The sequence below is a fragment of the Mesocricetus auratus genome, unplaced genomic scaffold (assembly GCF_017639785.1).
Source record: "Mesocricetus auratus isolate SY011 unplaced genomic scaffold, BCM_Maur_2.0 Super-Scaffold_2245, whole genome shotgun sequence".
Lineage (NCBI taxonomy): Eukaryota > Metazoa > Chordata > Mammalia > Rodentia > Cricetidae > Mesocricetus > Mesocricetus auratus.
The window spans coordinates 16,944,519-16,972,194 of NW_024429180.1; the positions used below are offsets into that span (position 1 = coordinate 16,944,519).

General features: G+C 36.7%; 1 long non-coding RNA gene across 4 annotated transcripts in view; it reads right to left on the bottom strand.

The window, feature by feature from the left end:
* LOC110340897 overlaps positions 1-27,388 on the bottom strand; it is a 132,627-nt gene extending 105,239 nt beyond the window's left edge. For 2 of the 4 annotated variants that reach the window (XR_005878144.1, XR_005878140.1), the window contains exons 1-2: positions 27,251-27,388; positions 23,768-23,892 (exon numbers count right to left, since the gene is read on the bottom strand). This is a non-coding gene — a long non-coding RNA (uncharacterized LOC110340897). The remainder of the gene's footprint in view (positions 1-23,767; positions 23,893-27,250) is intronic. The other 2 variants (XR_005878134.1, XR_005878132.1) reach the window with 1 other exon arrangement.
* Between the last annotated feature and the right edge of the window lie 288 nt (positions 27,389-27,676).

The following is a 27,676-nucleotide window of genomic DNA, read 5'->3' on the forward strand; positions in this document are numbered from 1 at the left end:
ATCTTGTAAAAAAAACTGATAAGCTCTCTTCAGGATTAAATTTAGTAATAATATAAATTACAAACAATAAATTAAGTTAGTAAATCTTTCAAAAGGCATGCTAGTTTTTCATTTGTCTAAAGCTTGCATGTTATTTCCTTTGGGTTTTATTTTTAATTTCTTTGTGTCATTTTTTTCCTACTGTCTATATAGCTTTTTCTTCCAATAATCAAATACAAAATTCCTATTAGAAGCAAATGGTCGTTTTCCTTTTACACTCACTCTGCAGCAATCTCACATAGTTGGCTTTAGTACAAAGCTCCTGGCTTGTTATTCAGCCACTCTCCCACACAGCTAGCTATTCACAATCAGGACAAATTCCTCAATTCAGTTTTATTCAAGGCAACTCAATTCAAGCAGCTCATTTCCACTCAGTTCAACTCATTCTACCACATGTTAGTGCCAATTCTAATTTTGTCCTGCTTTCCTTGTCTCTTTTTCTTTTCTTCCTTCCTTTTTTCTTTCCTTTTATTTATTTAGATGACCAAAGGATACCTGAGTAATAGATTTGGTAATTTGATCAATCACTCAGTAGTCCTTTCTTTGGAAGGTGGATGTTTACATATAGGTGTCACTCTTGACGTTTTACACACATCTTATTTATTGAATTGGTTCTCTTTTATTCAAGATTTTAATACTAATTTACCATTTCCAGAAATTTCCCTCTTTTCCATCTGTTCATTAAACTTTCCTTGTTGGTTTCCAACGATTGTGTCTTGTGTCATAAAATTAGAAACACGCAATGATACAATTTTTCTTTGCAGCAAAATTTATTGCAAGGTACTTTCTGTTTCTCAGCTTTTATTTCATGATATGACTAAAAAACCTGTTACATGCTTCTTAGATTTTGTAAAGTTCTAGAATTTATGTTTTATTCCTGTCCTTGTACTCTCCACAATTATGTGAATACCTCTGGTCATTTTAAGCTTAATAGTCTAACTTCTTGTCTGCTTGCTTGCTTGCTTTTTATTTTTGTTTTTTTCTTCCGATAAACTGAGAAATTCTATTCAACATCATCATCATTTTTATTAAGTTAATTAGGCCAACTCTTTGTGTTGTTGAAAACAGAATTATCACCTTTTTTTTAATCATCAGTAAACTATCTTTAGTTTAGGTAATCAGTGACATTCCCATGGAGTGTGTTCTGGTTACTTTTCTCTTGCTGTGATCAAATGGCTTGACAATGGGCATCTTACCAGTTCCAAAGGACCAGATGTCCATAATGACAGGGAGAGCATGGAAACAGGAACTGGAGGCAAAGCACTCACGTCTCAAAGGCTCACAGGAAGGAGAGAGAGTGCGCCAGGAGTGCGGCAAGGCAGCAACTTCTCAAACTGTATGCTTCCAGTGCTATGTGTCCTGCAGGAAAGCTTTGTGTCCTAAAATTGCATAAACTTCCCAAACAGTGGAACCAACTTGGGACAAGTGTTCAGATATATGAACCTATGAAAGAGATGTGGACTACAAGAGCTTTTTAATTCTAACACGACTTCTAAAAATTATTAGTATACAAACTTGCTACAAATCCTGTTATAAGTATTCTATCATGGGCACATATGCATATATTTGCATTTTATAAAAACTTATGAAATGTAAGCAATTTTCAAGAAATTACCAAGTGCCGATTGAATGGAAGATGGTGGTATTCCAGTGAATGAGGAAAAGCTGTCATCGCTTTACACAGTGTCTTCTCCTGCCACTTATACTGTTAAGCAAATGGTACTCCTCTCAACTAAGGAGCTCTGGATTGATCCTAGCATTTATTTTGGCTTTCTTTTACTATCTCACATACAGACTTGTGTTATCAATTGCAAAACACACAGAATCCAGCAGCCTTTTAGTGGAAATTTTCACCGATCTGTATTCAGAAGCCTCAGTTCTACAAGCAGCCAAAATGATGTCTTTAAGTTGAAATTGAGTCATGCTGTTTCTGTCCAATACTGTTTATACCTATTAAGTTCAAACACAGTTTCTTGCAATGACCTGTAATACTCTACAGATTCTGAACTTGTCAACTGCTACATTCTTAGTTCGTTTGGTCTCTCCTCTTTGAGTTTTTCTACCTATAGACTTCCTTTCTAAACAGGAAGAACCATTTGCTCTCTCCTCTCTTGGAGCAGGTCCACAGACTTGACCTGTCCATGTGTTCCCGCTTTCCACTTACTCAGGACTTTTTCTAAAAGCCATTTCTCTGAAGAAGCCTGCCCTGATGACTGGGATCAGACCTGGTGTCTGTGCTGCAAACCACTGCCTATGCCGTTGTCGCTGTTTTATAGGAATTGTCTACCACACCACTTATTAGAGAATTTATAAAATACAAAGCTTTGCTCAGACTTGTCTCTGCTTATATTTTCATTTTTTTAACCACTTTTCATTGAATTTGCAGGTAGCTTCAGAAAACAAAACTGCTGTACTATAACTTTTATATCATTCTTTGAATCCAAAGATCAAAAAGTTCTACTCAAAGTAGGGAGAATAAATTAGCACAATTTCAAAACCTCTGATATTTTTATTCAGTGGGTCACAGCTCCCCAACTTGGAACCCTCAGACCTGCTTCATGAACGAGCTTCCCTCTGCATCAGACTGAAAGTCATGTCGGCCAGCCAATGTATTTATCTTTTAAACATTTGTTGTTTTTTATTTAACAGAAACTTTTCAACTTTCTAAAACAGTAATTCTCAACCTATACTTCTCGAAACCCTTTGGGGATCACAGGACCTTTCACAGGGATAGACTAACACCATAAGAAAACACAGATATTTACATTACAGTTCATATATAGCAAAATTACAGTTATAAAGTAGCAACTAAAATAATTTTATGGTTGGGGTCACCACAACATGAGGAACTGTACTAGTGGGTTTCAGCATTAGGTAGGTTGAGGATCACTGCTCTAAAGCAAAGCCCTACTTTTTACCAGCATGCTCCAGTCACCCTGAGAAATATGTTTCCCATGAGGTGTGACACAGGTGGAGGAGTTTTCTGATTGACCAGCAAAACAGCAAGATGGTCTTCCTTGACTCACTTTATACCTGAGCTAACCATAGAATAAGATGGTTATTCTATGACTAACCATAGAATAAGATGACATGTAGTAAGTATATGAAAACTTTATACTCACTGCTTTCAACAGTGACTTTCTTGAGTTGTGACTTCATTCTTTCTATAGCTCTACTGTGTGTATACCTGAATTTTTATCTGTAATCACTGCAAATGCCCAGAATGGCAGTGCTCCTTGACTGTGGTTAAACACTAATAGAAATATGGAATATGGTGAAAAAATAATACTTGATGTCACACATATTTTTCCCAGAGGCCTCAGAACATAGAAGAGTGGTGTTCTTACATTTTTCTTGGACAATACAATAGAGAATCATGTTAATCAAATGTTTTCATGAATAAACACCTCTATGTAATATACAACTTATTAGAAGTGAAGGATATGAATTCAAAATTTGAATATTTCCCAATTCCTCCTGCCTTCGTAGGATAGAATCTCTAGTTTTCTCCTTGTTTGCTTAGTTTTTGTCTTGGTAGGGTCTTTATTTCACTATTCAGTCATATTAACTGTATAAGTTAATATGTATAACATTTCCACTCATGATGAAGGCACCGTGCTTTGATAGAACCAACCACCTTCCCTACTATTCTTTCTCTTTTCTACCCCTTTCTTCTCATTCCTCCCTGCATAGTTCATCTTCTATTTTTAGGTGTGTGTGTGTGCGTGTGTGTGTGTGTGTGTGTGTGTGTGTGTGTGTGTGTGTGTAGTGTGGTATGGTGTGCATGTGCACTCGTGCATGCTTCTACATATGAGAGAAAATATATGACATTTACTTTTCTGTGTCTGGCTAATTTCATTTTATAAGATAAACTCAGACTCCTTCCTTTTCATGGGTCATGTCATACTTTCATTCTTTCTATAGCTCTACTGTGTGTATACCTGAATTTTTTTATCTGTAATCACTTCAGATGCCCAAACTGACAGCGCTCCTTGACTGTGGTGAAAGAAACATGGTTGATTTAGGATCTCTATAGGAAGTTAACTTTTTATATGATAGTTCCTGGGTTTTTTATTTTTGTTGTTGTTTCTTTGCTTGCTTTTTAGAAGCTACATAATTTCACTGTGACTGGAGTCATTCATTTATATTTCCCACAACCCTACCCAGTATTCTTTTTTGTACAAAACCTCAGTAGTATTTGCTATGTTGTTGTCTTTTCTGTTTTGTTTTGTTTTTGTTTTTTGAGACAGGGTTTCTGTGTGGCTTTGGAGGCTGTCTTGGACCTAGCTCTTGTAGACCAGGCTGGTCTGGAACTCATAGGAATCCACCTGCCTCTGCCTCCTGAGTGCTAGGATTAAAGGCGTGTGCCACCACCACCCGGCCTGTCTTTTCCTTTTTCACAGTAGCCAGCCGTTCAGACTGGGGGGAGATGAAATCTCAGTGAAGTTCAACATGCGTTTCATTGATGACTAAAGACATTGAGCAATGTTTGGATCCGTTTAGTTTGGGTTTTCACTAAAAATCAAAGCCTGGGCATGCCATGGGCAGGATCAGTACACTGCCAATGAGCTACATGAGCTTTCTCTGTTGAAAAGTGTCTATTTGAAATATTGGCTCATTTGTTGATTGGATTACTCATTCTTCTAATGTGATTTTAAAAAAAACATTCCTATGTGTTGTAGGTAATCTTTGTCTGTGGCACGAACAACTGGCAAAGTAGTTTGCCATTCTGTAGGGTGCTTCATTCCCTTGCTTGTTCCCTTTGCTTCATAGGGTTTTTTTTTGTTTGTTTGTTTGTTTTTTCATGTGACATAATCCCATTTTCTAATCTTAACATTTCCCCCCGAGTCTTCAGATAGGTATTCAGGAAGTCATTGCCAGTGACAAAATTCTGAAGACTTCCCTCTGTGCTTTCCTGGAGTAGTTGGACGTTTCTAGCCTCACACTAAGGTCTCTGATCCACTTCATGTTGAATTGCACAGGCTGAGAAATATGGATCATTTTTCAGTAGTCTGCAGGTGCACACCCAGTTCCTAGTTGATGGAGAAAGGCTGTTATTCTTCCAATATATGCTTTTGGCAGCTGTGTCAAGAATCAAATAGCTGCCCGTCTATGGTGTTATTTCTGTATCCTGTCTTCTATTCCACTGGTCTATGGTCTACGTTTCATTTCTATTTTCATGCCAATGCCAGGCTATTTTTGTTACTGTCTCTCTCTGCCTAGCATGTTTTGAAGGTGGACATAATGATGGCTCCTGTATTGTTCTCTGTAATCCAAAATTGCTTTGGCTATTTGTGGCCTTTTGTTTACCCTCATGACTTTCAACTTGTTTACTAGTTCTGTGAAGAATGTTGTTGGTTTGGGTTGAACAGTTCATTGAATCTGTAGGTCACTACTGTTAGCATGGTGATCTTCACACTATTGTTTCTTTCACACAGTTGTTTATTCCGTCTTCAGTTTTTTCCCTTGATGCTTTAAGATTTTCTTTGAGGTGTGGGAGGGGGTCTCTCTTCTCCTTGACTACATTTGTTTCTCAGTTTTGCTTGATTATTATTTGTTTAGATATCATATAGAGGGTATTTTAATGACGATTTCCCTCTCAGTGACTATACAGTAAGGATATGATTCCTGTTTGTTGAGTTAGTACCTTGCAACTTTGTGGAAGTTTCTCATCTGTACTTAGAATCTTTTGTTGAATTTGTTAGGGCATTAGCTGTCTGTAGTCATGGAATCTGTAAGCAGGGATATTTGATTTCTGTCTTCACTATTTGCATCACTCTTATTTCTCTCACTTACCTGATTTTAACAACTAAGATTTCTACTGCTATGTTGAAGAAGAATGGGTGAAAAGATGGACAGCTTGTCTTGAGCTTAAATATGCAGAGCATTGCTTTGATTTCCCCCATATGATATTCTCTTTTAGCATTGAAAGTTTTACTGACTAGCTGCTAATAATAAATGTGTTGAAACTCAAATGACATATATAACTATCATACACACATATTAGTATTCTACCAGAGATTATGTAAAATGAACACTAAATTTCACATAGAAACAAGTTTTCATTAAAACAATTCTGCCTTAGCTCATGTAAATCTGCAGAGTTGCCAACTTCCCTTAAACACAAAACAATACTACATTTAACTAACGGTCACTTCAAAAGCCTTCTACATTGTGGACCTTAAATAATCCATACAGACAATGTAACAGAATCAGACTTTCTGATTCTCTTACATTTATCTGCAATAAAGCCAATCTCATTGGTGGAGGTTGAAGTGAGCCATCCCCAACGTTATTACCCATTTGTCATGTGACTGAATGAATGGAGGAAAGGTTCCCTCTGCCACCACCCCACCCCACTTGCCATCAGACCATAAATGCTTAAGGAGGATTGGAGAACTGCCCCTTAGGTCAGAAGGGCAGGAGAGCTGGCCCTGCACCTGGCCTGGGCAGCAAAAGAGAGCCAATTTTTTTTTGCGGAGGTGTGGATGAGACAGTCCTGAGATTGTGAGCATGGGATATCTGTCCCTATTACACACCTGTCAAGTGGAAGCCTGGACAGGGGAGAGAATTCTGCCCCAGTGTCAATAGCAGAGGCAGGAGAGCTGGCCCTGAGGTCATAAGAGCAGGAAAGCTGGCCCTGTCCCTCATCTGCTGCAGCACTCAGGACAGTGAAGCCTATACCCCCGGGCAACACAGCAGAGCTGACCATGAAAGTGTAGATGTGAGAGAACCCACCCTGAGATGTGAAAGCAGGAGAGCTGGCCCCGCCCCTGGCCTATTTCTGCCAAAGGTGAACTCCCTAAGGCAATGCAGGAGACTTCACCCTGGTGGTGAGGGCAAGGGAGAGCTGGCAGGCTGACCAACCCCTGTAACCACCAAGGCCCAGAACCAGGGTTAAGTGTTGGCCCGCCCCAACATCCACCCCATCTATGCCCTGCTGGAGCATGGAAGGACCGGTCCTGCAGACCCAAAGCTGCAGGGTCTCCACAACACAGGGTAACAGCAGGGTATCCAAGAGGAGTCCCAGTGAGGACCCAGCATCAATAGCAGCCTCGAACCAGACCAATGAGTCTCTGCAGTGGACACTTGCAAGACATATGGACAATTGGTTTTCTGAGTGATTCACTGGGTCGCACTACAGTTTCCATGGCGAGACTGACTTTCTTTTTCTTTTTTCTTTTTTTCTCTTAAACTTTATGGGACATGGGGTGGCTGAAAGGGCGAAGGGCAGATACGCAGGGACAGCAAATGAATGGGATCAAGATGCATGTTGTGAAAGACACAAAGAATAAATAAGAAAGTTAGACATATTTAGTCTGTGTAATCTATTTTTCTTCTTCCTATTTTACTGAATTAAAGGGACTACCATAAAAAGTATAAGATAAAATGAAGCTTAAGTAGGTGTAACTTTTATCTGTCGTCATTATTTTAATTCTAATTTCTTATCCAATTCCGTCACTATGGCTATCACACGAAAGAATATTTACATAGATATCCCTATGTAAATTCTCTAATTTTTAATTTTTATGGAATTTACTTTTACTTGTATTAATACAATAAAAATGTTTTCTTAAATTGCTTCTTTCACGTAAATTTGCCTGTTATCCCAATAAATTAAATTTTTGATGAGTTTTTATTGTAGAAAAATGGTTTTCCTTTTTTTTTTTCTTGTGGTTTTAACTGAACAGACAAACAATAGGCCAAAAGCTCTCAGAAGCGTGTGTTTTGAGTGCCCTCTAGTGGTCTCTCAGTCAGTAACACCTAGTGAATTTAAAATGCACAGTCTCAGAAAATTACCATTACATGGGCCATCGGTAGATGCTGCTCTTCAGTCAGGAAACTGACTTTCAGAGCAGATAAGAAAATTGCCTACCAATACAATTCTGGAATAATACTAAAGGTCAAATTTTTATAACACATTTTAACTTTAAAAATATTATTTGAGTTGCATTGTGTTGAAATCATATAGATTAATAAAAATAACTAACACTTGAAAAAAACCACAAGATGCCTTATTGACAAGTGTTGAGATCTGACTGCTATCATTGTCTCATCACTGTTTTATTTTCCTTTTCCTGAATCACTTTTAAACTTCCTTTATCAGCCCTGATACTTCCTTACATGCATAAAGAACTATCCACAGAGACAGAAGTTTAGCATTTAAAGGTTTTGTCACGTATCTCCAGACTGATAGTGATTTAATAGGAAAATCCTAGCTGAAGACAAATTATCCAGTTTATAGTGAGTGAAAATTTGGGATCATTTATGATAAATCCCACCCACAGAGCACTCATTCAATTCAGAATCCCAGCTTCATTTAAAATGATGTGGTTGCTTTAAAATATCTCAGTTTTAGATTAATAACCAGAAGGAATTTACAAACCATGTCTCATACATTTGCTGTAAAAATGTGTTTTATGGACAATATTTACTCCTTTCTCCTTGATTTATAATTATGTTAAATGACATTTTAGTTCCTTTTACCTTGTGTTGTTAACAAGGGAATGCTTGTATCCCCAATATGCTAGTTTAGACTATTAAGAAAGTAACAGTATATTTCTTTTAGTTTCAAAGAAATTATCACTCAGAATATTAGATAAATAATAAAATTATATATAAAACAATAAATACATTTACAATATTTCATCATTGAACTGATATTCTACCATTAAATTTCTTTCTCTACATTGGTATTCTTTACGACAGAAAACCTGGAAAATATAAAAAGTAAAAACAAGCCGGGCGTTGGTGGCGCACGCCTTTAATCCCAGCACTCGGGAGACAGAGGCAGGCGGATCTCTGTGAGTTCGAGGCCAGCCTGGTCTACAAGAGCTAGTTCCAGGGCAGCCTCCAAAGCCACAGAGAAACCCTGTCTCGAAAAACCAAAAAAAAAAAAGTAAAAACAATACAAAATATTGCTGTATCTTGAAAGCGTATAAAATAATCTTTTATAAAATATAACTCACATTAAAATTTTAATGTAGTCTTTGATATAGATATTTCTTAAAGGAATAACTTAAGACAGATTTTTTGATGGGTAAGATAATAATGAAAGCATAAAGCAAAGCACTTACACAATATGAGATTTACAAAGTAGGAGCTACATTGGCTACTCTTAAAATTCTAATACAATTTACATTTTATATAAAAGTAGAAAAGGACTTTCATAATGTGTGCATTATGAAAAAGATTTGTATGCACATACTCCATCATCCCTTTGGGATTTATTTTATCTTACTTATAGTTATGTAAGTTTAGTCCCTGCATCCAATTGTGTCTTAGGTATCCACTGTCTTACATCTTTTCACAGATATCATCTCTGCTCATACCCAGGGTGACCAAGGGTTGTTCTCACTCTAGAAATACCTTTAAAAGTTAGGTTATCAAAAGATGCCCATTCATACAACAAAGATGTCTGTTGCACTATGTTCATAGCAGCATTATTTGTAATAGCCAGAACTTGGAAGCAACCTAGATGTCCCTCAACCGAAGAGTGGATAGAGAAAATGTGGTACATTTACACGATGGAGTACTATTCAGCAGAAAAAAACAATGGAATCCTGAGATTTGCAGGCAAATGGATGACACTAGAAGAAACCATCCTGAGTAAGGTAACCCAGTCACAAAAAGAGATACATGGCATGTACTCTCTCATATATGGATTTTAGACATAGATCTGGGGAGTGCCAGCCTACAATCCCATGGCCAGAGAGTCTGGGAAACAGAAACTTTATTCAGTGGCTGATGGAAGAAGAGGAAGACTCCCTCGGTTAAGTACTGAGCTGAACTCAAGAAAGCCAGTAACAGAGAGGGAGGACTGATGACCAAAGGGATTAAGACTGGGCTGGTTTAACCCCCAGAAACAGCTGACCTGACAAAGGTTAACTCTTGAATCCCAGGCATCAGACTGGGAATCCAGCAGGGGACTGATCAAGACCCCCTGAATGTGGGTGTCAGTGAGGAGGCCTAGGTAATCTATTGAGCCTTGGGCAGCAGATCAGTACCTATCCCGAATATACACACGGACTTTGGACTCCCATCCAACAATGTGAGGTGCACTCTCACCCTGAACTCTTGGGGAAGGGTCTAGTCCCTGCCCTGTATGAAATGACAGACTATGGACACCCCCATGGAGGGCCTCACCCTCCCTGGGGAAATGAGGGGATAATGGGGGGTTGGGGGGGAGGGCACGGGAATAGGGGAGGGAAAAGGAGAGGGACCTGGAACTGACTTGTGAAGCAACCTTGTTTCTTATCTAAATTTAAACTGAAATAAAAAGTTAGGTTATCATGGAAAGGGAGTCTTAGTCCTGTGGAAAGTACATGGTGAAGTGTGTTTTAAATGCTGCCTAGATCTGCTTGGAAATGGGCTTCCTCCTCCTCCTCCTCCTCCTCCTCCTCCTCCTCCTCCTTCTCTTCCTCCTCTTCTTCTTCTTCTTCTTCGTCTTCGTCTTCTTCATCTTCGTCTTATTATTATTCTTCATCGATAAATAGCTCTTAGCAAAGGGAAGTTGTGATTGCAAAACAAATTTATCTTCAGGAAAGAATAAATTGGGAAATGCTCTATGGTAGTATATACTCAATTATTCATCAAATGATTGGCATAGACCAGGCTTGTCTATCTGCAAATCCCAACAGCTAAACGTGTAACAAATGGCAGCATAAAGAATTTGCCTCTATGAGAAGGGGATTTAAAGTAGACTCTCCACTATTGCTTAGATTCTTAGTTGGGCCTATCCTTGTGGATTCCTAGGAATTTCCCTAGTGCCAGGTTTCTCATCAAATCCATAATGGTTCTCGCTATCAAGGTGTCTCTTTCCTTGCTCTCCTTTTCTGTTCTTGCCACAACCCAACCTTCTGGATCCCTCGTATTCTCTTTCCACTTCCTCTTCTCCCCTTCTCTCTCTGTTACCTCCCTTCCCCCTCCATACTGTGCTCCTAATTTACTCAGGAGATCTTGTACCTTTCCTCTTCTGGGGCGCAGGGTGTGGGGCTGTCCATGTGTGTCTCTCTTACGGTCATCTAGGATCCTCCCTGTTTCTTAGCTTCTCTGGGGTCGTGGATTATAATCTGGTAATCTTTTGCTTTAATGTCTACTATCCATATGTGAGTGAGTATATACCATGTTTGTCTTTCTGTGTCTGGGTTACCTCACTCAGGATGGTTTCTTCTAGTTCCATCCATTTGCCTGCGAATCTCAAGTCATTGTTTTTTACCATTGAGTAGTACTCCATTGTGTTTATGTTCCATATTTTTTATCCGTTCTTCATTTGAGGGGCATCTAGGTTTCCTCCAGTTTCTGGCTATTACAAATAACGATGCTGTGAATATAATTGAACAGATGTCCTTGTGTTATGAGTGTTCATCCTTTGGGTATATGCCTAAGAGTGGAATTGCTGGATCTTGAGGTAGTTACCTTAAATACCCTTCCTCTATAATGAAATTGGTAACTACCTTAAATGTCATCATAGAACCTTCGTCCAGTAGCTTATGGAAGCAGAAGCAGAGATGCACAGCTAAGCACTGAGCCGAACTCCTGGAATCCAGTTGTAGATAAGGAGGAACGATGAGCAAAGGTAACAAGACCATGCTGAGGAAACCCACAGAAACAGCTGACTTGAGCAAGGGGGACAAAACTGGGCCCCCTGAATGTGGATGTCAGTTGAGGGGTTTGGGCAGTCCATGGGGTCTCTGGCAATAGAAGCAGCATTTATCCCTGGTGCATGAACGGACTTTCGGAATTCATTCCCTATGGAGGGATACACTCTCAGCCTAGATACATGGGGGAGGGCCTAGGTCCTGCCCCTAATGATGTGAAAGATTTGGTCATCTCACATGGGAGGCCTCACACTCCCTGAGGTGAGATCGGGAGATGGTGGGGGCAATGGGAAGACAGAGGGGAGAGGGAACTTGGATAGGTTTGTAAAATATTATTTTTAATTTAAATAAAAATTAGTAAAAAATTTGCCTCTAAAGCTTTCTGAGAAAATGGGTAGTTTTGAAGTTTTACTTCCTATTTTGATATAATATATTTGAATATAGGTGATATATTATATTTTTAGATGTTGAAAAAGTTAGAAATTCCAGGACTAATATCTGTTGGAAATCTGAACCAAGAATCATTTTCATTTTGCCATTTTTCTTTTGAAACACAAAGGAGCACAACAGCAATTCCCAGTGCTCATGTTTCCTCTTTTCCAGTTATCAACAACTTCACTCAACCTCTGCTTTTAAAAATAATATGTAACCAAGTTTTAATCTTACCCAGTTGTATCTGGAAAACCTATTCATCACCCAGGTGTAAGGAAGCTTGGCTCCAGAAAGACAGATAGTGGACTGCAAGGAATCTTCCCTGCATGTCTTTCCTGTGGGCTGGACCCCGGGGGTGTTGTTCACAACCAGATGGAAGAAGCCTCTGCTCCCTCACAGGAATCAGGGAATTCCTACCCATAGATACAATTCCTCCCATAGATATAATTCTTGCTAACCCAGCTTTCATCCAGAGCACCAGATGCTGCAAGCCATGACCTTGGAAAGAACTCCACTGATGGTTGGAACAAGAGTTTTAAAACAACCCAGAAATATGAACAATGATGGGGGTGGGGAGGACCAAAGGACAGAGCACAAATGACAAAAATAACCAAGAAGTAAAGGTGTAAGGAAAGATTAAGGAACAGGGATGGAAAAGAAGAAAATGACACAGGGAGTTTCATTTGTCATATATGTGTACCCTTTTGTCATATGAATTGAATTGCATCTACATGTTTCTTAGTCTTTTATAAGAAGTAATTTGTAGAATTTTACTCAGGGAGCTAAATTTACACGATTACTATTTAAAAAGTACAGTTCTCTTAGGAATCGCATAGTACCTAATCTCCCCACTTCTTCCCTCCAACTAAATTGCAAATAGCAGACTATTGATTATTTTTAGGGCAGCCTTCTGCTTCCTGTATGAGGATACAAGTGTGAAACTGCATTATCTCTAAAACCTCCTTGCCAATAGTGATTCCCTTCTACTATTGTTCAAGAATTGCTGACAGGACACACTATTATCTCTTCAATTTGATGTTTCACTTCTTTCCTCCCTGTGGGAGAAAAACATCTGTATCCCTTGGAGAGAATGAGATGCTAGAGCAGAGCTGTGGCCTTGCAGCCTGTTAAGAAGTGTTTACTCTTTCTGTTCCTTTTTCCCTCCTTCACTGTTCATTCTGAAAGAGAGCAATGATTTAAGAAGTCTATAGCTCCTTATGTAATGTATTAATTCAACATTTAGTCAACATATCCTTATCAAGGCTCCTTTCTATGTTGGCCAATGTGTTTAGCAATTTGGATTTGAAAAATAAAAATGACAGGCCTTTCAACATACAAGAAAATAATCTAACACTAGTCTTTAAACTCTGGTTTTGCCTTGTTCCAGAGAGTTTTAAAATGGAAAATACAAATGTCATCCTTACACAGGTACCTGTTCTTTCTAAGATAACCCCAAACTCCATGCATATATGTGACATTTACTCTTATGTCTAAACCATGAACCAAAATATGTAAGCACAAACTGGTTGCATGGCATCATCTAGAAACATTCACTTTGAAAATGAAAAATATTTTAAGTTTAAAAAAATATAATATTTATTTTTTAACAAACACTGGGAAAGTGTTACAAATTACAGAATTCAAGAAAAATAAGAAAGGGAAAGAGATAGTGAATGTGAATGTAGGGACACATTTGATAAGGGAATTTCTCAAAAGACAATACAGAGCAAAGGGCAATGGATGGAACTGGAAAAAAAATCAACCTGAGTGAGAAAAGATATGATACAGCATTTGCTTATACATGGATGTTAGCCCTAAGTCAATGATGACCAAGCTACAATCTGTAGGAGAACAGAGGTTGGGTATGGAGTTTAGGACTTAGGTGGAAGCCCATAGGTTTTCCTAGAAAAGGGAAATAGGATAAAAAGCTGTGAATATATATGGGGGTAGGTAGGATCAAGTGGAGAGAGGGAGGAAATAGGGAGACAGCAGAAAGAGTATGGGGGAGAGACAGTTAAATTTAAGTTCCATTTGAAGGTAGTATAGAAACTTAATAGAAACTTCTTAAAACATGTACATATATGAAGGGGATATAAAAGAAATATCTAAATAATAAGGGAGACAGAACGACAAATGGCCATCTCCTGTCACCAAATGAAGTGTTTGGGTTAAATCTAATAGAGTTGTTGGCCAAAGGGGGGCCACAGGAATGTCCAAACAACCCAGGCTATTGCCAGAACTACAGATTACTCTCCATCATCTTACAGCAAGGCCCATTGTTGAAGATTGCACCTGCAGAACCCATAGAACATGGAGAACTTGATATGGTTCCTGCATATATATATGCATATATATATGTTTCTCTTATTGGTTGATTAATAAAACACTGTTTGGCCATAGATGCAGGAAGATAGGTAGGACTAGGAGATGAGCAGAAATCTGGGAAAAGCAGACAGAGAAGCTCATCAAGAGACCATGTAGCCATGAAACAAGAAACAGGTCTAGACATTCTCTGATAAGCTAAGACTAAGTGAAAATACATAGATTTACAGAAATGGGTTAATATTTAAGACAGGGCTAGCCAATAAGAATCTCGAGCAATCTACCAAGAGTTTCATAATTAATATAGTGCTCATGTGTTTAATTGGGGCAAAGCAGTTGTGAGACCAGGTGGGACATAAAACTCCAATTACAAAAGGCACTCTGCACACTACCAAAGGAAAAATGTAAACACAAATCCATCTGCAACCTTTTTGATCTGCAACACTGTCATGGCTGAAAGACATGCTAGTGTAATTGTGGCACAGAGCTTGTGGAGTAACCAACCGATATCTGATTTGACTTAAGTCCCACTCCACAAGATGGAATCAAAAGCTAAAGAGCCCAGGGATATAGGTTAAAGTCAAATACTACTGACCACTGTTAGAAAAGAAGAAGAAGAAGAAGAAGAAGAAGAAGAAGAAGAAGAAGAAGAAGAAGAAGAAGAAGAAGAAGAAGAAGAAGAAGAGGAAGAAGAAGAAGAAGAGGAAGAGGAAGAGGAAGAAAAGAAACAAATTTGGTCCTAATGACACTCTGCTCCCCTCATATATCAATGCCTTGCTAAGCCACCATCAAAGAAGCTACCTCCTGTGAACAAATACAGAGACCCACAGTCAGACATTATGCAGAGAGAGAGAGAGAGAGAGAGAGAGAGAGAGAGAGAGAGAGAGAGAGAGATTGTAACACTCAGTCCTAAAAGGAATGTATCTATCAAATTCCTCCCCTCAAGGTTCAGGGAACGTTACAGAAGAAAACAAAAAGTATAAGAGCCAGAGAAGTTAGAGGACACTGAGAAAACGAGGCCCTCTAAATCAACATGATCAGTACATATAAGAACTCAGAGACTGAGACAGCATGCATAGGGCCTACACAGGTCCTTGAACTGAAAGGAGAAGTGGACACATGTCCCATCCGTAACCCAGAAGCCATCTCCAATTAGTGATTACTTGGAAAAGAAAAATTTAGTTTACTACATGGGACTCTCAATGGAGAAACAAACTACTCTTAAGGGTAGCATGCATGCCCAACAGAAAATGAGCTCAGAGGCATCTTTGGAGGACTCTTTTCTTATAATGCCATGTCTGGCCCTTCTTCTTGTTGTTTAATTTTATTTTTATTTTAATATTACATATACATATATATATATATATGAATTTATTCTCTCTACAAGTGCTTTGCATACATATCATGATTTACAGTTTAGTGTTTTTATGGGATTCCTGAGTGTGTGCATAAGGAGGTTTCCATTTGTTATGCCTTCTCTTGTACTTTTCTCCTTCTATTGGTTTGTTTTGTCCAATTCCTATGTGTTAGTTTTTGTTTTATATTATTATATTTTATTTTATTTTATCCCATGGGAGTCTTTTAAACTTTTTCCAAAAGAGATAAAGAAAAGGGAATGAATCCAGATGGAAACTAAGTGTGGAGGAGCTTAGGGGAGTAGTAGAAGCCATAATTGCGAATATACTATGTAGAGAAATATATATTCAGTAACAGAGAAAGCACTAGATGTTTCCTTATATCCGATGCATTCCAAGCAGGACCAGTGACTTTCTAAGTCACTACATCTTTCTAAATCTATGGAAAGTGAAGATTATCACTGCTACAGAGGTTAAACCCAGATCTAAATCATCTATTTCTGACTGTATAGACTGACAAAACATTTTAAGCCTCTAGGGTTTACAGCCAGACAATTTTTAGGAACCTTATAGACAGGAGCAAACTTCCCAAAACCCGTCCTTCCTAATTTCTTCACCAGTACATCCTCCACTCAGATATCAATCATCAGGCAGGCCAAATATAGAAACAGAATAAAAATAGAAACAAAGAAATGGATACTTTAGAAATCCAACATGTGAGTATTCAAAAAGATGTTTTCAGATAATTTTAATGATGTCTCCATTAAATTAAATGACAAACACAATATTAGTAAAAACTGGAAGCTATACAAAGCATTTCATGGAAGGCTAAAACTGGAATGATGAGTAACTAGCCTGAAACATCAGTGTCTGGTAGGTTGGTTTGAATATCCCAAGCACTTCATTGGCTGAGAGCAAAGGACTGTCATGATCTCAAGTTGCTTTCAATTTTTTAAAGAAAAATTACATAATTTTGTTCTTCCTTATGGATGAATAAAACCTGGTTGCAGATACAAAGTACATTTTCTTTATTTGTCTATTGATGGACAGACACCTGGGCCAATCTCAAAATCTGGCTACTATGAATTGACAGCAATAAACAGACATATGTGAACAGAGTCCCTCAGGTATGTCTTTAGGCATGGTATAGCTAGGTCATTTACTAGCTCAATGTAAGTTTTTAAAGGAACTTCAATAAAGATTTCCTTAGTGCCTGGACTAATTTATGTTCCAACCAACATTCCCACCACCAATAGATTTACAACCTCCCCAATATCTTTGCCAACATGTGTTGTTACTTGTTTTATTTATAGCAGCATTTCTTGCTGAGAAGAAGTAACTCCCAGTGTAATTTTAATTTTAATTTCCCTGATGACCATGGATGTTTTCGAACACTTTTCCAGATGCTTACTGGGCATTTATACAATGTCTTTTGAAAACTCTGATTATCTCATTAGCTCACGTTTTATTGAATAGTTTTCTGGTATTGAGTTTTTCTGTTTTTTATATATTGTATACATTAATTCTCTGTGAGATATGTAGCAGTCTGTAGGCTGAGTATTTGTTGAGTTGGCTGTCCCCTTTGCTCTTCAGAAGCTCTTTAAATGCATGTGTCAATTTAAGGGTATTTTGTCATAGTCTTTCTCAGAAAGGTCTTGCCTGTGTCTGTATCTTAAAGAACTGTCTTCATAGTTTCCTCTAAAAGTTCTAGAAGCTCATGACTTACAATATGCATTAAATGCATTCTATGCTTTTGTATAAGAGTGTCTACTTTTATATTTCTTTTAAATGTTGACATTGATTCTCCAGCACCATTTGTTGAAGTTGTTGTCTTTTCTCCACTGTGTTGTTAACATGTTTGGAAAAGCTCAGGTGCCATATCTGTGTAGGTTTATTTCTGGACCCTTGCTTCTATTCTATTGATCTTGTCTGCTTTATGTTGCAGTTATGATGTTTTTGTCACTATAGCTCTGTAGTATAACTTTAAATTTCCACATTGTTGTATCTTATCAGATTGCTTTGACTAGTCTAGGCATTTGTGCTTTAATGTGATTTTTGGAGTTTTTCTATATTTTCAAAAAATGCTCTTGTAGCTTTGATGTGAATTGTTTTGTTCAGTCAATCAGTATGAATAGTATAGTAATTTTCCCAATATTAATTCTGCCTTAAGCAAGGATTGAAGGGGGTCTGACTCTTCAATTTCTGGTACTTCTTTTAATTCTTTTTTCAGTGTTTAAATATTTCCATTGTAGAGGTATCTTACTTCTTTGGTTATCTTGGTATTATTTTAATCTATGCTAAATGAGATTATCATCTTTATTTCACTCTTGGCATATTCATTACCATTGTGTGGAAGAACTATTGATTTTATGTGTTGATATTGTACCTGCTACTTTACTAAAAGTGATTATCAGTTCTGAAACAGTCTTTAAGTTCTTGTGTTGAGTACTACATCAGCTCATGGGGATAATTTGACTTCTTTTTCTATTTGTATTGATTATATTTTTTCATTAGTGATATAGTAAAGATCTGAGGACTACACTGAATATGCGTAGAGAAAATTGACACCCTGTCTGCTTGTTGATTTTAGTAGAGCTTTCGCAATTCAGTGTACTGTCGATTGTAGATTCACCATATATGGCCTTTATTATGATGAGGCATGTTGCTTCTTTTCTGAGGGCTTATATCATAAAATATTGTACTTTGTCAAGAGCATTTTCTATGTATATATTGGCATTACACTGGGATTTCTATTCATGAATCTGTCTATGAGAAGTATTACATTCATTGGTTTGGATATATTGGGTCATCCTGCAAGTTTAAGTTGTCAAAGAACTTTTTGTTCCATAGACTCATTACATATCTTGTGTTTTGTTTGTTTTTCCATTTCACCAATTTAAAACCTGATTTTTATTATTTCATTCCTCCTACTAATTTGTGCATTGGCACGTTCTTATCTTTATTGGACTTTGTGATGCCATACTAAGGTGTTTATTTGAGATCTCTTAGTTTTAAATGCTTAAGTACCTGTAGTTATAAACTTGACCCTTAGAAAGTTTCATTTTAGTCAGAAGGTCTGATACATTACATTTTCATTTGAATGCAATGCTTTAAGTGCATAAGTGCATCCAGAATTACTGTGTTGAAGTTTGTATGTGTTTTTCTAGCTAGCAGATTTTTTGTTTATTTTGAAATTGGGTGTGCTTGTTTAGGAAATTCATGTTCAGCATTTAATATCTTCATGATGGGTTCTTCCCTTAATCAATATGAACTGATCCTCTTTTTATTTCTTTATGGGGATGCCAGCTGCTCACTCCCACAGAGACCCAGGGCTGTCCCTGCCTTTGTGTCCCTGTCCTGATGTCCCTGCCAGCAGGGCCCATTGGCACATCTCCTGGGAGTTGGCCAAGGCCTGCAGGAGAAAGCATAGGCACTGTCCAGCCTCCTCTGAACTGATATTCTTATCTGTTCTTACTTCGGTTGGAGGTCCCATCAGCCAGGTATCTGTGTAGCTTCAAGTGCTATTTTTTTCTGAGCCATTTGTTGTTTTGGAATGTCTTTTCCATCCTTTTATGCTAACAGTGTTTTTTTTTCCTTTATCACTGAGGTGCTTTTACTGTTAGCAACACATAATCATACCAAATTAAACACAGTAAGCTCCAGTAACTTTCCCGAGCCAGTGATAAAGCACTGACAATAGCAGCTCATGGAAGAATGCTTTTATTTGAGTTCTCAGTTCCAGGTTGCCATGCATCATGGTAAGGACATCACAGCAGCAAGAGATTGAGACGGTTAGTGACATTATACCCAAGGTCAAGAAGCAGAATGAGCAGAATGAAAGCAATGCATGCATTGTTGTGCTCAGTCTACTCTCTTCACTCACGCAATTTAGGATCCTCAACAGAGGCCTGAATCTTTCCTCCTTGATTAACATAATCAACATAATCCCTCCCAGACTTCCTCAAAGGCCACTGAGACTCTCTTCTCAAGTGACTTTGTCAAGTGGGCAGAAGATATTAATGACGTGTCCTTAAATGTTAGATACTAAGGTTGGGAATGGAAATAAACAGAAAAAACATCTATCAGTTTAAAGCAACAGACAAAAATAGAAGAGAGAAAAGTGGACAGACATGAGTAACCAAAATGACAGAGTGGGGAGACACAGTGGCTTCACCTGAAATTTGAAAGAAGAGAAGAGATACTACTACAAGACAATCTAAGACAACATATGCACACTTGAAAGACCAAGACAAAAAGAAGCTCAGCACAATGTCTGCTTGTGCTTCGGGGGAAAGTCTGTCCAAATGAGAGAGATAGAAAGACACACAGACACACAGAGAGACAGATACAGAGAGAGACAGAGACACATAAAATGAAAGTGGTCCATAAAAAACTAAAAGTAGATATGAGATGTACAGAGAAAAAGATGTAATAGGTGATGGCACAGACTGTCTATGTGGTCACCATCCTCACTACGATTGAGAATTTGCCTCTATGTACACCAGTAGTGTTCAGGCACAGAGCCTGTCTATGTCTCTTATCAGGACAGTCATAAACAGAAGGTTCAAGAGATTAAAACGAAGCTCTATTATATAATTTGGATTGCATGAGAGTGAACAAGTCCTAGATGTTCAATTCATAACATGTAAAAATTTAAGTATTTTTCTAATTTCCAATTAACTTTTATCTAATTGATTTAACATTAATTTTTAAACTTGGGACATTAACTGGAGTATTCCAAATTATTGCTTTGACATTAATACAGAGTACATACATTTTCATAAGGCTATTAACACTTAATCGTGGAGCATAATGAAACACCTACTAAATCTTCTACTGTATCAATATAACTTTGTATGTCTAAATAAGATATTATAAAAAAAACATAAGGAATTTAAATTATATGCAGAATAATAGTATCCAGGACTTAGAAAATAGGACTTTTTAGGATAAGAATAAACTTCTAGAATAAGAAATTAGATTTTATTGCACTAGCTGTATTTAAATATTTAAGATCTCATTGAGGATCGACTGAAACAGCTTGGGTAAAATAAATTAGGTCTTTTCAGCCTGAGGCCATTAAAGCATTTCAGTGCAGGAGGAAGTGAGATTGGTCCTCATGAATTAACCTCCGCAATATCTACGGGAACGTTTTCTAGTCCTGGCTAAAGTGCATTCCTGTGTACTTCTCTTAAGCCATCTGCCAATCTTAATGCTGATCCCGAGGGAGGAAATCTGCCAGAGCTATTTCTCATTTAATTTGCAAGGACATCCTGTTTAGGTACTTATCGGAAGAAGAGAGTACTTGATGCCTAACAGCCCAAACTCTGCTCCAAAGCACTTAACCGGCTGGACTGAAGTAAGCCCACATTTAAAGGGAACTCTAGCTTACTGCCATTAATTTAGTAAATACTTAGAAAATATGACTTTAAAGACTAATTTTTTAATAAAATATTTGTACCTTGTTTTACATATACTAAGGGATTTCTCGGGTTGGGGTTATTGCTAAATGTTCTAGAGAGTGAATAAATGCTGTAGTTTCCCGGAGCAGGAATATTTCTCTTCAACCACAAGATAAAATTCAATCATTTATCTATTTTGAATAACTAATTCTTTAACATAAAGTATTTATTTTTAAATTGTAATTGTCACGTATGATTAGTAATAACAAAAGAACTAAACTGTACTGTACTTATTTTATTATATAATCACTATTGTTTAAGTGTAACTGTTTATTCCATTAATTCCATGTATTTAATTTCATAATTTAAGGTAGACAATAGCCTTTCTAATTTTTCAATATCCCTGCTATAGCATGTCATATAATATAACTGTAAATACATTTCGTTTTGAAGTTTTCTTATTTGAATCATGAAAAGGGGTATCGTTTCTATTTTTAATTGAAATGTGGCTATGAACTGTGACTGTAATATATAGTTTACGTTAGTCAGCAACCCCATAACACATCACACCTCCTGCTGTGTGCTCTCTCTCTGAAGGAATTTGCACCACGTAGGTGACATCAAGAGTGTAAGAGATGGAAGCCACTCCAGAAGTGGGAAGTTTGAAGTGTATTAGGACCTAGAGGAACAAGAACTCAGTGAATACCACTAAGAGGGCCTTTTAAGTTGCAGTTGCAAAGAACAGATCTACTCCATCCATTAAACAACCTGGTGTCCTTGAAGCTGCTGTTCAGCTGCCCTCTAACCCAAAAGAAAAGAAAAAAAAATCCTAAATCTCAGTCCTCTGGCAACATGCACCTAGTATTTATTGACCACGTCACATGACACCAACGCATCACATGACTTAGTATTTATTCACCAGTGCATCATATGACTTAGTATTTATTGACCAGCACATTACATGTTGTTAACTTCCTCTACAATGATTTAGAAATGCAAAGTGAGCATAAGTTTTTGAAAAATAAAGCAAAAAATGGAGTTGAAATACAACAGTAAACTTCATTTATCTATTTTTTCACATTTATGTTTCCTTTAGACCTCTTTTTTTCACTTTTAGAAACTTTTTTATTTTTTTAATTTTCACGATCAGGTTTATCTGTATAACAGCTCCGGCTCTTCTGGAACTTGCTTTGTAAGCCAGGTTGACCTCAAACACACAGAGATCTGCCTGCCTCTCTCCTTCCCTGGCTTAATTTTTTATTGAAAATAGATAATTGTATACAATATACTCTGACTGTGGTTTGCCCTCTCCCCTCTCCTACGTCCTTTCTCCCACCTCAATCATCCAGATCCACACCCTTTTTTTTCTTTCTCATTAGAAAACAAAGTCATCTAAAAAAATAAGAAGAAAGGAAGATTAAGTAAGATAAAATAAATACAAACAAACCTTACTAGGACAAAACAAATTAACAGGAAAAAGAAAAGAGCTAAAAGAAAAAAAAACATAAAAAGCAGATATAATCTACACAAATTCTCACATAGAAATCCTATGAAGATATAAAATCAGAAACCACGCTGTAAGGATAAAGATCTGTAGGATTTAAAAAATAGAGTAGACAACGATGACATTGCCTTAGACTTTATTTTAAAGGCCCATAAAAATGTATGGTAGGAAGATAGAATGGAATATAGAATATTACACAGCGCTGTGGAAACTGTTGGTGTCCCTCCTCCTCCCACCAAAAACACCCTTATTTATGATCTTTACTACATTTTTCTAAACTCACAGAATGAAACTTCTATTGCCTTAGCAATTCTAGGCATCCTGAGGGATACTCCTATCAATTGGACCTTTGTACTCCCCACCAGAGGCCTGATTTTTGAGGTTGCTAGCTGTTGTTGTCCAAGATTCTATCAATGGCTAGTAGACTGGCAGCATCCATTGAAAAAGTGAGGCTCAGAGCCTGGGAAAGCTCCCAGTATTGACATTCTCCCTGCTTCAGGGCAATGAGCTTATTATATACAGGGTAGAAAATCAGAACCAACAACAACAACAACAATAAAAAACTCTAGTAATGCCACTTCTCAAGATCTTCAGAAATTACAAATTTTTATCATTATCTAAATAATATATAACTGCCCCCCCTTGGGTACCTAATTCTATTATAAAAAAAATATTCCTCAGAGTCATGTGCTTCTTTACCAAGACCTATTCCTTCTAGAATGGAAGACTACACGAAAACCAATTTTAAAAGAAATCAACCTAAGAGACTGTGAGAGAAGCACAGTAGTATTTTACTTTTAGAGTACGAGAAAGGTTCTTGTTAATTACACAGACAAGCACAGACGTACAATTAAAACATTCATCCGCAAACTGTAACTCAAATGTACTTTGAAATCTAGAAACAGTCAAAGAAATTTCCATGTCTTTAGGAAACAAATGAACAAAATAAATATTGCAATGCATTTTAAACAAAAAGTACCCAACTCTTCCAGAAAGTAAAAGTTAAGTATTTCTGTGAAAGGAAAAAATTATCTCATATTATAAGCCATTGTACTGAAGAAATTAAATACCTGTTCTTTTATTGTAATTAACAAAAAATGAAATATTGGTTACCTTTTCTTCTTTTTAGTGTTGGAAGCAGTACTTCTGCCATTGAAGTTCCAAGTAGTTGTGCATAAATATGACCAGTTTTCATACTAAACATATGGTTGTTTGCGCCATTAAACTTCTATATTTGACTATTAGACACAAGAGCAAGAAAGGCTTAGAAAAAGCAAAATTTCAAAATGTCATTAAAGATGTTGTTCATCACCACCATGTTAATAATTGTTTAGAGACTTGCATCACTTACATGAAATTATTGCATTAAATGCACCACTAAACCTATAAGACATAAGCTTCATGTGTGTGTATGTGTGTGTGTGTGCGCGCGCGCGTGTATGAAGTAATAAGCCATTTTATCAAATAGAGAGTTCTCACATTTTGTCACACATGGACTAATGACGTTACTAGACTATTGTTAGCAAAAAGTAAACAAAACCATAAACTTACACAGCATATATACATCATTTTCTTAACATTTTAAGGATAATCGCTCCTTCCCACAGAGTAGAGAATTTCTCGGTGGATAAAGAGCTAACATCGATAATTTCTTTTGACAACTATATACATTACATTCAACCTTTAATTCTCAATTAAATTCCAAAAGAAAGGGAGCTGATCATTTCTGAAGCTCACCAAATTAAGTGACCGCAAGTTTAGATGATAACAAATTCCCCCAAACCAAAGGCACACAGTTATTATCTGTCATAAGAAAATCAAACCTTAAGAAAAAAATGGAAAAGCTATACAGTATCACCATTAGTCTAACATCACATAAATATTTTAAAGGTATAATAAAATTTAAGTCTATATATAGCTAAATGAGTTCTGTAGTAAAAAGCTGAAGATAATATTTTAAATAAGTAGTCCCTCTTTACTATTTTTGTTTACTACTAGATTCACCAAGCTGCCTAAAATTCTATTTATCAAATAATCATGATGTATTATTGTGCCTCTGAAAACAAGCTTTTTGGTTTTTTTCCCTCGGAATCATACTTAGCAAGCCCAATTTGTTCTAGATCTATTAATGTAGTTCATAATTTTTACTAAACTATTTGAATAAATTTTGGAAAGAAAATATAACTTTAACAGAAAATCTGCCAAGTTCTTGGATTCATGGAAAAAAATGAGTAACAATGAAAGTACTTACTGAGTTTCCTATCACTGTGACATCATCTCTTATGTTTCCCAATACCATCTGACACTGTTTCTAGGACTTATTTCTCCCACATGCAACTGGAAACAAAGATGTGTCGATGTGAACAGATGTGTTATTATCCTTATCACAAGGGACAGTGCCGTGGAGTAATCCTTCTGTACACTGTGAAGACGTGCCTTTGCCTCATGCCTTCTGATTGGTTTAACAAAAGGCTGATTGGTTAATAGCTAGGCAGGAAGAGGAGAAGGGGGAGAGTCAAACTGTGAGAATGCTGGCAAGAAGAAGGAAGAGGACACAGAGATGTCAGCCAGAGGAAGAGAGAGCAGGAGATAGCATGCCATGTTGAAAAACTACCTCCATATGGTAGAGCATAGAAAATAACTATGGCTCAATTTAAGATGTATGAGCTAGTTAGGAACAAGCTATCAGACGAGCCTTTATAATTAACAGTAAGTCTCTGTGTGGTTATTGGGATCCAGCTAGAGGGACACAGCTGACCGACAGTCCTTGTGAAAAAACTGCACCAACAGGATAGAAAAAAATAAATACATTTGATGATTTCTCTGGACTGAAAATGTTTTCCCATATAGGTTTCAGGTAAAAATGTTGGTGAAGTCAGCTAGATCCCTTTGATCATGCAACAATGTTGTGAAACATACTCATATGGTGCTAATATATTTTACAAAAGATCAAATGCATGGTTGCTTCATGAAAATGATTTAGCCACCTAAGTAAAGGCAAACTTTGAGCTAGCATTCTTTCATGAGGAACTGAGATATTCCAGACTATGTCAAAAATAAATTTTTGGTGAAATGATAGTTGTTGTAATTAAAAAATTGAATAAATGAAAAATAATTCACATTAATGTGATTTAAAATTTAGAGAATTTTTTGATGATCTGATTAACAGTTTACAAATAGCTGTTCAAAGAATCAATAAGTGAAGACTTTTTGAGATGGTTGTTGAATTCTTTTTTATTCGTTTTGTTTAATTTTTTCATGCAACATATATGTTGATCATATTCTTTCCCCTCCTCCAACTCCTCTCATGTCATCTCCATTTCCCTTCTTGTTTGTTTATTGGGAGAGAGACTGTTGAATTCTTAGTAGACTGAAATCCACTGTATATGGGATGTTTACACCCCATATACAGTGCTATGTTAGAGCATTTCCTAACTAGCACACCATGATCCTCTTGTTTGTTGAATCTCTTTCTCACTTACCAATACCTTATTTTAGTGCTTGCTTTTGCATTTTTTAAATATTATTTGGTAAGAAAGAAATAGACTGGAGGACAAGAAAAAAAGATTGGAAGAAGTAAAGCATACCATGTCCTTTCTAAATGTTTCTTAAAATGACAATTAAACTATTTAGAACCAAATTCTTTCTATCATATATAAAATATAAGAATTGCCCTTTTTTGAAAGGTATAGAAGTTTAAATAGTTAATTTAAAAATATCTAAATTTATTTACTAAATTCTAAAATAAATATTCTTTCATATTTTAACAATGATTTTCATCATTTAGATTTTAAGAAAGTCAACATAGCCATAATCATTTGGCATATTTTTAAATTTATATAGACAGCTCTATAACTATTTTCCTATGTTTTTTGAATTTTATTGAACGTATGTATCTACATATTTTATTGTATGTATAGCTCTGCATATCTGCCTATTTCCTGTAATTTTCATTATTTTGTTTTAACAAAGCTATGATGTTAGGCGTCTGTGCATGTTCTGACTGGGTTTCTTAGAAACATCGAGGGAACTGTTTGGGAGGCCATGCTTATGTCAGCTCTCGTCAGTTCTCACATATGTCTTCGCTCTACGGTAATCCCCTCTGCATTGTCCATTCCTCAGCACAGGCTCTTGACAAGCTCTGTACTGATATGTCTAAGAGAGTACAATAGGCAAGGAGAAGTTTTAATCTCTTTATCCAAATTACAAAAAAAAAATAGAGATTTAACAGCACTGTTTTTCTAAAATCATGCCAGAAGCCCTTGGGCTATTTCCATTTCCGTAAACTGACTCATCAATCTGAAAGCAAGAGGTGCTGTCTCTTTCCAAATAAAAACTTTCCTCTCTCTTTATTCAGCCATCACCTGGAAAGCAAGTTTATATAAAATAAAATATCACTTATATAACTGCAAACTTATCTTAAGCATATTTACATATAGGAAATTAGATAAAGACAGTGGTAGAGAGAAAGAAAATGTGTGTATTTCTAGATGCATATCCATAATTATGTTATCTTTAGGAAACTGCTAATTAGGACACAGCATAAATGACCTTACTTAAATCTCTTATCAACTTTTAGACAATTGCCTAACTCACCTTAAAATTGTTGACGTTGACTGGGGTGACAGACACCTATAATCCCAGCATTCAGGTGGCAAAGACAGATGAATCTCTAAGTTTGAAGTCAGCCTCGTCAACAGAGGGTTTCTAAGACAACCAGGGTTACACAGAGAAACCCCGTCTTGAAATACAAAACAAACAAAACAATTGAAGTTGTTAGGTGACACTAAGCTACAAAACCCTGAACAGTTTTTCAATTATCCACCATCCATCATTGATTTAAGAAGTTACCTTTTATAGAAAAGTAGCAAATTTTAAAGTTAGGTTTCTATTGCTTCAGTTTAAAAAAACCACAATGTGTATATTTGCTTTATCTTACATGATTGAGGAAGTATCACATTTGAATGACAATCTGAAAATGCATAAAAAATTGAAGGCTATCTTTAATGGCATAATAGGAAA